General features: G+C 43.5%; 1 long non-coding RNA gene across 1 annotated transcript; it reads right to left on the bottom strand.

The window, feature by feature from the left end:
• Positions 1-3,500: 3,500 nt before the first annotated feature.
• LOC123362620 lies at positions 3,501-10,462 on the bottom strand. Its single transcript, XR_006576501.1, has 4 exons — positions 7,922-10,462; positions 6,443-7,501; positions 5,719-5,901; positions 3,501-5,578 (listed from the first exon to the last, which is right to left on the bottom strand). It is a non-coding gene; the product is annotated as an uncharacterized LOC123362620 (long non-coding RNA).
• Between the last annotated feature and the right edge of the window lie 988 nt (positions 10,463-11,450).

The following is an 11,450-nucleotide window of genomic DNA, read 5'->3' as shown; positions in this document are numbered from 1 at the left end:
GAGGGAAGATGGGATGAAAATGGAGAGAGAGTATAGGGGGATGCATTTCCCATTGGTGAGGAACTGGGATAATCTCCCAAGGGAATGGGTGGGAGCCTTATTGCTTGAATCACTTTAAAAGTAACCAGAGCTCGGGCAATTAAACAGTAGAGAACAATCCAGCATTGGCCAAGGAGTTAAACCAGAGGGGACCTAATCCGTCTCTTCCATCACTGTCTGCCTGGTCCATGCAGGACCGTGGGCTTTATAGAGGGGGTAAGGAGTCCAAAAACCACAATGCTTTGGAAAGAAGCAGGGATGGCTTTCAGGGCAGCTAAGTACCATGAACGGGGACCATGCAAGCACAGGCTGCATGTGAAGCACATCAGAGAATGTAAGTGTGAGAGAGAGAGCATAACAACAGTCTGTTCCAGTGGAAAATCAAAATCCCCTCCTGAGAGAAACCATCCCAACTCCTGCCAAGTACTGAGCACTATTAGCACACTCTGGGTGGGGCCCAGGCACCCCAATTCTGCAGGGGGTTGTTAGAGAACAGGCTCCCATGTAATCCACACCACCTGGCTTTCCTTCCGGCCCATCAGTCACCAGCTGATGTCTGAATGGGGGCGAGCACCAAAATGTCTGTGACAGAAGCTAGTTCATAGATCATGTGTCTGTACTCTGACTCTAGGTTGGTGAGATGTGCTGTTGTACGTCCCTAAGAAACATACTGGAGGCGTGTGGGGAAAATACAACCCAGCTCCATAGCTACAGATGCAGGAGGGAGGCAACTGCATTTAGGATGACCAAATGTCCTGATTTTATAGAGAGAGCCCTGATTTTTGGGTCTTATTCTTATATAGGTTCCTATTCCCCCCCGCCCCCATCCCCTGTCCCAGTTTTTCATATTTGCTGTCTGGTCATCCTAACTGCATTGCCAGCCTGCTCTAGATCCCTGGGGTGCGCTCACTGGCTTGGGGAAAATCTGCTGCCTATAGGTTTGTTTCCCCTGCCTCTTCCCCTGGCTGCTATGGATTCTCAGCGTCTCAGCCTTCAGGATCAGGCCCGGGCCTGCAAAAATGCTGGAGAAAAGCCAGATCCAGAATTTGTAAACAAGCACACGCCCCCTTGTGGTTGCCAGAACCTTTCCTCTTCCCCCAAGGTGCAGCTGGTGATGCATGAGCCTTCTGTGCTGACTGGGATTTAGCCTCCATTATGCTCCGTCCTTTACCTCCCATCTGTGTCTGGCCTGTTTATAGCATGAGCTCTTTGGGGCAGGGGCTGTTTCTCACTAGATGTCTGTATAGTGCCTAGCACCATGGGGCCCTGATTTTGGCTGGGGCCTCTGGGTGCTACTGGAATATTGTTACTACAGTGTCAAAGGCATCCCACTATTGCAGCCTTCACCATCCCATTCTGAGGCTAAGTCCTAAGAACCTTGGGCAAGTCCCCCGGTTTTCCCCAGCTGCAACACCAGGGGGATAATATTACCCTACTGCAGAGGGGCAGGTAAGGCTGAGTTAATTGCATGTCTGCAAGGGTGAGGGGGTATTCCTATGGCTAGAAAGAAGTGTGATGAGGATTAGGCATTGCTCCTTCACCAATCCCTCCTGAGCCCCAGCACAGCCCTCCCATCTCTTGGCCTCTACCCAACAGCTAAAAAAGTTCAATCTTCCGCTTATCCCACCCCTGGCAGTGAGGTCTTTGTTCTCAGGTGCAGCGCTTCCTAACCCCCCTGAGCTGCAACCAGCAGGCCTGAAGCTGAGCCTGCAGGAAGGGACAGAGGAGAAGGTTCCCCAATAAGCACAAAGGTCAGGGCAGGTGTATTTCAAATGGCTCCAGTGCTGTCTCTATGCCTGCCCTGTCCCCTTTTTGCTGCCTGCTAGGAGGCTCCATAGGCAAAAGACATGACCTACTAACAAGGACGCCATCCATTAATCTATTATTCATGAGCCTGTAGGGTTGCGGTGCCACTTTGAGTTAGTGTAAATCCTCTATCAATTATGTAGCCCTCTTACAGTTCAGTGCCAGTCCAACCAGAGAAGACAATAACCCGGTAATTCAGGGCAGGCGGAGTTGGCCAGTCCAGAGTCTTTGGTACCAAGGACCCAGGCTGTGCCATCTGCAGCTGCCTGGCCACCATTAGTGAAGGCCAACAGATCCCCCTGGAGGATGTTTTGATCATCATAAATTGTGAAATTCAAACTGATTCAAATTCAGTGGCAAGACTCCCTGTTTGGAAACCCCTTCTTCTGCATGCTGATTAAAGCTATTTTGGGTGCCTGTTTTACAAAGACTTTGTTTAATTGTTTCATCTCCAACTTCTAGCAATTACTGTTGGAATACTAAGACTTTCTTCCTTAATCCCATCTATATAGTTACAGCTTCCTTCAGCTTTTGCCATTCTTTGGACTGGGGGTAGTAAATTTTTTTTATCGCGGTCCAGATTTCTTGGTCAAGGTATAGTCAAGGTCCAGACTCCAGAGAAAATAAAAAGTAAAAAAAATATTTTAGGGTACATTCAAAAGCAGCTGGCAGTCCAGATTTGGCCGTGGTCCACCTGTTGACAACCCCTGCCTTAGACTTTTTGTACAGTGGGTGAACAATCACCTAATATTGAGTAGTTGCTTTTCAAGTTGCCCATTTTTTAATAAAAAAATCATAGGGCAAGATTAATAAATCAAAGTGCATCCCCATACATATTTCAGTGGAACAAAAAGCATCTGGTACGCTAGAAATTAATTAACAAATGCCAAGAGTGCGAGACTGTTTCAATTCATTATTCACCAAGATAGTTTTCTTCACAGCATTAGCATAATTAATACTTACTTAGTGAATTATATCTTTATGCACCCTTACCAAAGATAATCTCTAGTTCTCTCCTACCCATGTGGAGTCTCATTTTTAGTAAAAATTCTGTTTAGTGCTTTTCTTCAGCTCTCAAAACACTTCACAAATGAGGTGAGTACAATCATCTATCCCCACCCCCCCTTTTTTTTAAACAGATGGGGGAACTGGCACAGGGAGGTGTAGTGACTTGCCCAAGGACAGACAGTGGACCAGTAGCACAGCCAGGAATAGAAACCAGGTCTCCTGAATCCCAAACCAGTACTTTAAACCACTAGACCACACTTCCTCACATGTAGCAGCATATTAACAATTTTGTACACTGTAAAAATTAATTTCTGAGAAACATGAGATTAAATTAAATATAAAAATATTAATCAACTTTAAAAAATGAATAAATTCTGAACTGGAATGTTGCAAACAGCGCCGAGGACCTTGCCAGAGGACCATACTGCTGTCTGCCAAAAAACGCGTGATGCAAGAGGAAAATGAAACTTGCAACATTATAAGATAGTTACTTCCAATGACCACACAAAAAAGGGTAAAAAGATGATGATTAAATTAAAATTAATGATACAAAAATTCTTCACCAGTTTACCAGATTCCTTTTTATTTAGCCAAAGACAGAACTGAGACCATACCTGAATTTATGTTTTATTAATTGAATTACATAAATATTAATAAATTAAATAAGGAGTTATAGAAAGCAAAGTAAGGTGATATGACAGTCAAAGTTAAATCTATGAATAAAACATGAAGTATTCCAACTTTTGTCAAGTAGGTATAGTCAAACCTAGTTAATTCATTTCACACATCATAAAGTGGAAATATTAGCAAAATCATCTTAGTACAGAACAGAATTAACTGTCAGTATAAATCTCTTAATATAGGTCATTGTTCAACACTTAACTGGCAGAAGTAGAAGTTTCCCACAATTATTACACTTTGTAAAGCTCAATAAGGTTTAAGGAATTCCATGAAGCTGCAGAAATGCTAAACTCTTGAAAGTCTCTGGAGATATCTTTATTCTGCCAGGTCATCTTCATCCCAGATTTTGGAATTCAGAATGACAGTAAGAACTGAAACGGGTACTGGATCCCTGTACAGCTTAAAATTCAAACCTCAGGGTTTTCAAACACATACTCTAAATTAACTTTCACACCAATAAAATTGCACCAAACAGGCAACCTCAACTTTGCCCTCTAAGTACATCTAACAATGTACATATGCAAAAACCATCTAAATTTTTCAACAATTCACACTAAACCAATACCTGAAAAACAGTCATCACCACAAAATACTTCACCTCTACACGAATACTAACTTAACAGAAAAATACCTAAATAAAACATCCACATCGTCATCCTCGAACATCCTCTTAATTCACTAAGCATAAAAACCCATTAAAACACCACTATTACCATGTACATCAATATACACAACTACCAAAATATACTCTAACTGTTCTGACACAATAGGTGCTAAGTTCAAATTGCATGTGTGGTACAGTTTGGTTCGTGTGACCGTTGAAGTAGAGTAGGTGTTTGAAAGTTGTGAAGTTGAGGGAGTAACTGCCAGTTTCCAGAACATTTAATTTTGTTTGCTTGTTTTTAGCATGTGTAAGAGATACAGAGTTTTAAAATATTAAGGTAGGTGTTACCTGGAGTAAATGTTAATCTTTCCACCTGAACTATTTTTGAATTGGGGGTGGGGGGGAATTGAGGATGAGTGGAGAATACAAACACATGCCTTCCCTTCAGTTACATCTTTGTACTTCCAGTAGGAAATTATTATTGATTTTTAATAATAGTAAGCTATGATCCTATAGTGCTTGTGTGATCTGCATTACAGATTCACAATTATTCCTTGGTGCCTAGTGACAAACTTGTTAGTAAAAACAAAAAGTACATAAAGCATTAGTTGCCCAACTATATAAAAGTCACACACTTAAGTCAAAAGAGCACATCTTCTAAGATGTGTATAACTATTTTACATAAAATCGGGTAGTCACCTGGTAAAACATATTTTAAATACTTGGTTACATAGGTACATGAAATCAATTTAGATGCAAATAACCAGTTCTATTGACAATTTCTAATTGGTGATAGATAGAAACTTAGTTAAATTCCATATGGCATCATAACTATGGTACTATTTTGGTATAAAAATGGGCTTTCTTATGAACTGGGAGAAATATTAATAGTGTGCCTACTGGAAAAGGTCTTCCAACACTCTTCAGGGTGGCCACTCGCACCCAACATCTCAGTTTTCTTCTATCATTTTCAAATAACTTTTCTTCTGTAGCCAACAGAGACTTTAAGAAAGTAAGTTTGACTACTTGCTAAACAGAAACCCAAATCATCAAGCAATGTCATGAAAGCCTAGTAAAGATTAAGTTTTTGAATTAAATAAAAAAGATACATCCTGCTTTTCTACCAGAATATGAAAGTATGATGCACAAAGCATGCTTTATGGACTCAGAAAAGACAATTTGAAAGGACATACATAATTATAAAATAAGATGACATATCAGTTCTCATGTGGCAGAGGTAGTTACTGAATTGAAAGGTTATAGAAGGAAACTGTTTGCCACTCTTCAGTTTTGTGAAGCCACAAGTAACTGAGCTTCAGAGTTTGTTATATACTGTCTATTAACATTAATCAGCATTCAAAAGGTAACAGATACTAGTCACATTGTTCAATTTATCCTTCCAATGCATATATATACTGTGGTGCTGGACATGGTATAAACCTGAAGAGCAAACAAAAATATTATTTTAAAGCCATGTTAATTAAGTTGCAAATAAATATTTAATATTGCTTAAGGAAATCTATTAATGAACTACATTAGATGAATTTATATTCGTTATGTGAATTTATAGTATGATTTACCTTTGAAATAGATCACACAACTATACTTTGCTCTCAGAATTTGTTTCCTTTCTTGTTCTTCACAGGTGGTTAGCATCTCTTTTCTTGTTTTTAAGTTGGTTGGTTCTGTTTTGTCCAATTCTCTTAAGAGGATTTAAGAGTATGCAAGACAGTTATAGCAGACTTGCAATGCCATTTGAAATTCTAGATAAAAATAACAGAAACATGTTAAATGTTTAAAGACAGTACAAAATAAAATTAAAAAAGAAGTAGACAAAAATACTGATTCAGTTATTGAAATAAAAGATTGATTTTCAAATTACTGGTATTCATTTCAAACTCTGGAATGCACCAATAAAGTGGACAGATGTACAGATTAACAAATAAAAATGTATATTTGCAGAGAGCAAGCCTCAAATGTAAAAGGAGAATAACTAAAAGTGACTAAATATGTATTTTAAGAAAAGTAAATCTAGCTGACTCCCTAAATTAGCACAATACACAGAAAGCAAAAAGGAACAGGAATGTTACAAAATAAATCCTATCTAAAAGCCAAATTCTCCAAATTACTTGATGACTACTGCACCAAGAAGTTCAAAACTCTTCATACAAAATCATCAGGAATTAGATGACTGACAGCAACACAGAATTAGCAAACATTAATATCAAAATTAACAGAAAAAGGAAAACTGTACAAAAAGATTTATTACAAAAGTTCCACACAACCCTTTCTTTCACAGCTTACCAGTAACAGCAGCAGGATGACGGGTGGCCAAGATCAAGGTAAGCAGGGCAAAAAACTTGGATGCACAATTCCAGCAAGCTGGAAGTGCAGTGTGAAGGGCCAGGACTCTGGACACAGTACAGGAGGAAGAAAGCAGGAGACTTGGCTGCAGAATTCCAGGCAAGTTGGAAGCGCAGTGTGAAGGGCCAGGACTCTGGACATAGTTTCATGGGGGCACCATAAATAGTGTCTGATGAGACCTGTACCCTGTTTACAGGGTGCTCATGCAGACCAGTTGGCTCACTTGGCCTAGAGCCAAGAGACCAGAGGGCCAAGACCAGATTCCCAGATTACAGGACGGTCACTCGCCTCAGGCTGTGAAGAAAGCACAATGCCAAGAGACCCAAAGGGCCTCAGAGACCAAACCCTAATTACAGGGAGGTCAAGCTGCCCATGGTTCCAATCCACCAGATTTCAAAAGAGAGATGCAACCTGTACCCTGATTACAGGGTGGTCACTGGGATTAGCCAAATAGCAGAGACCGTAACCTGAATTACAGGAAGGTCAAGCTCCTCAAAGTACCAAAGGGCACAATATGTCCCATTTTACAGATACTTGAGACATGCACCGTAATTATAGTGCTGTCAAGCTGACTAGTGGGCCGGAGCACGGCATAATGCCATATGAGCAAGTGGGCAAAGACCTGAACCCTAGTTACAGGGTGGTCACATTACTCAAGTTACAAAGAGCACAATGTCCCTCAAAAGCGAGGAGTGGGGGGTGTCTTCCACCCTGGTTACAGGGCAGTCACTCTCACTAGCCAGCTAACGGAGCCCAATGTCAAAAGAACAAAACAGCACAGACCTGGACCCCGCTTACAGGGCGGTCACGCTGCTCAAAGTATTAAAAGGCTCGAAATTCCCATTCAGTGTCATTACATGACCTGAGATCTGATTACAGGGAGGTTACTGTGCCCAGAGTCCTTTTCCTTCTTCTCCATCTTCAGTGACTTGTCCTCTTTCTTCTTCTTTGCTTGACATTCCTGACACTTCCTTCTTGTCCACTTGTGCTTGGAGCTGCCTGAAACAGAGAGAGCACACAGGAGAGTGTAACTCAGATGCACTTATGACAACTCCACATCCCAAATGCAAACTGAGAGTAAACTACGGATCCTGTGTGGTTTTCCAGGTCTGCAGACAGCCTGGATATTCAGCTCCTAGATGCAGTCCTCAGACACTTCCATAAGGACTCTCCCCTCCTCCTCAGCCCCACTGGGTGAGAAAAGGACCAGACCCATCTGACTCCAGAGCCACAATCTCCAGGTTTCCCCTTGACAACTATTACACCAGGCAGTCTCCATACAAAATGAAGAGCAACTTCAGTATGATTAAGGGCAGTATGGAATTAATTGACAAGTATTCCAAAATCTATGTCAGGAGGTATACTGCCGGGATTGACTTAGTCCCAAAGTGCCACAGGACCCTCCCTTTCTCAGCTTACCTGCAACGGGAGCAGGATGTCGGGTCTCCAAGAGAACAGTACGCGAGGAAGAAAGCAGGAGACTTGGCTGCAGAATTCCAGGCAAGTTGGAAGCGCAGTGCGAAGGGCCAGGACTCTGGACACAGGTTCATTGGGCACCATAAATAGTGTCTGATGAGACCTGTACCCTGTTTACAGGGTGCTCATTCAGACCAGTTGGCTCACTTGGCCTAGTGCCAAGACACCAGAGAGCCAAGACCAGATTCCCTGATTACAGGGCGGTCACTCGCCTCAGGCTGTGAAGAAAGCACAATGCCAAGAGACCCAAAAGGCCTCGGAGACCAAATCTTAATTACAGGGAGGTCAAGCTGCCCATGGTTCTAATCCACCAGATTTCAAAATAGAGATGCAACCTGTACCCTGATTACAGGGTGGTCACTGGGATTAGCCAAATAGCAGAGACTGTAACCTGAATTACAGGAAAGTCAAGCTCCTCACAGTACCAAAGGGCTCAATATGTCCCATTCTGTGGATACTTGTGACATGCACGGCGTAATGCCAAATGAGCAAGTGAGCAAAGATCTGGACCCTAGTTACAGGGTGGTCACACTGCTCAGGGCTCCACAGAACTCAATATCCCCCAGAAGCCAGAGGGACACAAACTCTCCCCTAATTACAGGGCCAGAACTCATACCAACTGGCTGAAGTAGAATAGTGGCAAAAGAATAAAGGGCAGAGACCTGAACCCTGGATACAGGGTGGTTATGCTGCCCAAGTACTAAGGGATACTGCACTACCTGTGAGTCACAGACATGTGACCTAAATTGTCCTCCTTAAAGGCCAGTCATTGCCATCAGCCCACTAAAAGGAGCTCTACCTAAACAGAGCCGAAGGGAAGAGACCAGATCCCTGTTTACAGGGCGGTCACACTGTCCAAGGCGCTAAAAGATGACATCAGAGCCCTTACTCTTTCCTTTTGTGGGGAGGAGGAGGATAAATACATTAATACACTTTGAGCTCTTTTTCCAATTCTGAGAAGAGTAAAGAAAAAGCGCTGCAGCGATTTAACTTAAAAAAATAAAAATAAATAGCTAAAAATTAAAAAGCTTGCACACCCACTTGTATCACGTGCTCTCGCAAACACATCCGAACAAAACAAAGGGGGACTTCCCAGAACAGAAAGAGAGCTCATGGCAACAGGTCACTCGACCCACAGTGTTAAACTCGACCAATCTTCCTCCCCTCAAAAAACTAAAGGGAAAAGGGACAAGACCTGCACCCTGATTACAGGGTGCGGTCCAAGTGACTAGCCCAACAACCCTAAGGTGAAAGGACCTGAACCCTTCTTACAGGGTGGTCCCTCGGGCTAACTCATCAATGGAAAATACATCACAAGAAAGAAAAAAGGAGGAGACCTGAACCCTTCTTACAGGGTGGTCACTGAGCCCAAATCACTAAGGGAAACCTAGTCTTGCCTAAATAAGAGGCACATGACCTGCACCCAAATTACCGGGCAGTCATACTGACCAGGCTGAGAACAGGACACAATCCCAGATAAGCAAAGGACAGAGACATGAACCCTAGTTACAGGGAGGTCACACGGCTCAAGTAAGAAAGATATCAGTAACTCCCATAAGTGAGGGAAACGTAACTCTCCCCCTGATTACAAGGTGATCACTCTGACTAGATGAATTATGGAGCATAATCACAGAAGACAATTTTAGACCTGAACCCTGATTACAGGGCGGTCACGCTCCTAAGGGCCCTAAACTAACCCTAATCCCTGATAAATGAGAGGGATTCGACCTGCACCCTAATTACAGGATTAGAAAGATAAAGGTGCATAAAGCCAGGGAGCAAAATAGCAGAGACCTGTCCCCAAATTACAGGGAGGTCACGCTCCGCACGGTATGAAAGGGCTAAGTATTTCCCATACTACAGAATGGGTGTGACATGCACCCCAATTACAGGTGGTCACACTGACTAGATTATCAGCAGAGCATGATGCCAAAACAGCAAGAGGGCAGAGACCTGACTCCGAATTACAGGGAGGTGAGTCAAACTGCTCAGGGTTCCAAAGAGCTCAGTATCCCCCAGAAGCAATAGGAATATGACTTCCACCCTGATTACAGGGTTGTCATCCTGAGTAGTGGGCCAGAGCACGGCGTAATGCCAAACGAGCAAGTGGGCAGAGACCCGGACTCTAGTTACAGGGCGGTCACTTTGCTCAAGTTACCAAAGAGCTCAATGTCCCTCGAAAGCAAGGGGGGGGGTGACTTGCACCCTGATTACAGGGCAGTCACTCTCACTAGTCAGCTAACGGAGCCTAATGTCAAAAGGATAAAACAGCACAGACCTGGACCCTGATTACAGGGCGGTCACGCTGCTCAAGGTATTAAAAGGCTCGAGATGCCCGTACAGTGTAATTACATGACCTGAGATCTGATTACAGGGAGGTTACTGTGCCCAGAGTCCTTTTCCTTCTTCTCCATCTTCAGTGACTTGTCCTCTTTCTTCTTCTTTGCTTGACATTCCTGACACTTCCTTCTTGTCCACTTGTGCTTGGAGCTGCCTGAAACAGAGAGAGCACACAGGAGAGTGTAACTCAAATGCACTTATGACAACTCCACGTCCCAAATGCAAACTGAGAGTAAACTATGGATACAGTGTGGTTTTCCAGGTCTGCAGACAGCCTGGATATTCAGCTCCTAGATGCAGTCCTCAGACACTTCCATAAGGACTCTCCCCTCCTCCTCAGCCCCACTGGGTGAGAAAAGTGCCAGACCCATCTGACTCCAGAGCCACAATCTCCAGGTTTCCCCTTGACAACTATTACACCAGGCAGTCTCCATACAAAATGAAGAGCAACTGGATGATTAAGGGCAGTATGGAATTAATTGACAAGTATTCCAAAATCTATGTCAGGAGGTATACTGCCGGGATTGACTTAGTCCCAAAGTGCCACAGGACCCTCCCTTTCTCATCTTACCTGCAACGGGAGCAGGATTTCGGGTCTCCAAGAGCACAGTACGTGAGGAAGAAAGCAGGAGACTCGGCTGCAGAATTCCAGGCAAGTTGGAAGCGCGGTGTGAAGGGCCAGGACTCTGGACACAGTTTCATGGGGGCACCATAAATAGTGTCTGATGAGACCTGTACCCTGTTTACAGGGTGCTCATTCAGATCAGTTGGCTCACTTGGCCTAGTGCCAAGAGACCAGAGGGCCAAGACCAGATTCCCTGATTACAGGGCGGTCACTCGCCTCAGGCTGTGAAGAAAGCACAATGCCAAGAGACCCAAAGGGCCTCAGAGACCAAACCCTAATTACAGGGAGGTCAAGCTGCCCATGGTTCTAATCCACCAGATTTCAAAAGAGAGATGCAACCTGTACCCTGATTACAGGGTGGTCACTTTGATTAGCCAAATAGCAGAGACCGTAACCTGAATTACAGGAAGGTCAAGCTCCTCAAAGTATCAAAGGGCTCAATATTTCCCATTCTGTGGATACTTGTGACATGCACCCTGATTACAGGGTTGTCACGCTGACAAGTGG

The sequence above is a fragment of the Mauremys mutica genome, chromosome 2 (genome assembly GCF_020497125.1).
Source record: "Mauremys mutica isolate MM-2020 ecotype Southern chromosome 2, ASM2049712v1, whole genome shotgun sequence".
Taxonomy (NCBI): Eukaryota; Metazoa; Chordata; order Testudines; family Geoemydidae; genus Mauremys; species Mauremys mutica.
The sequence above is the reverse complement of the archived record's forward strand: the minus strand, read 5'-3'. Positions and strand labels throughout refer to the sequence as shown.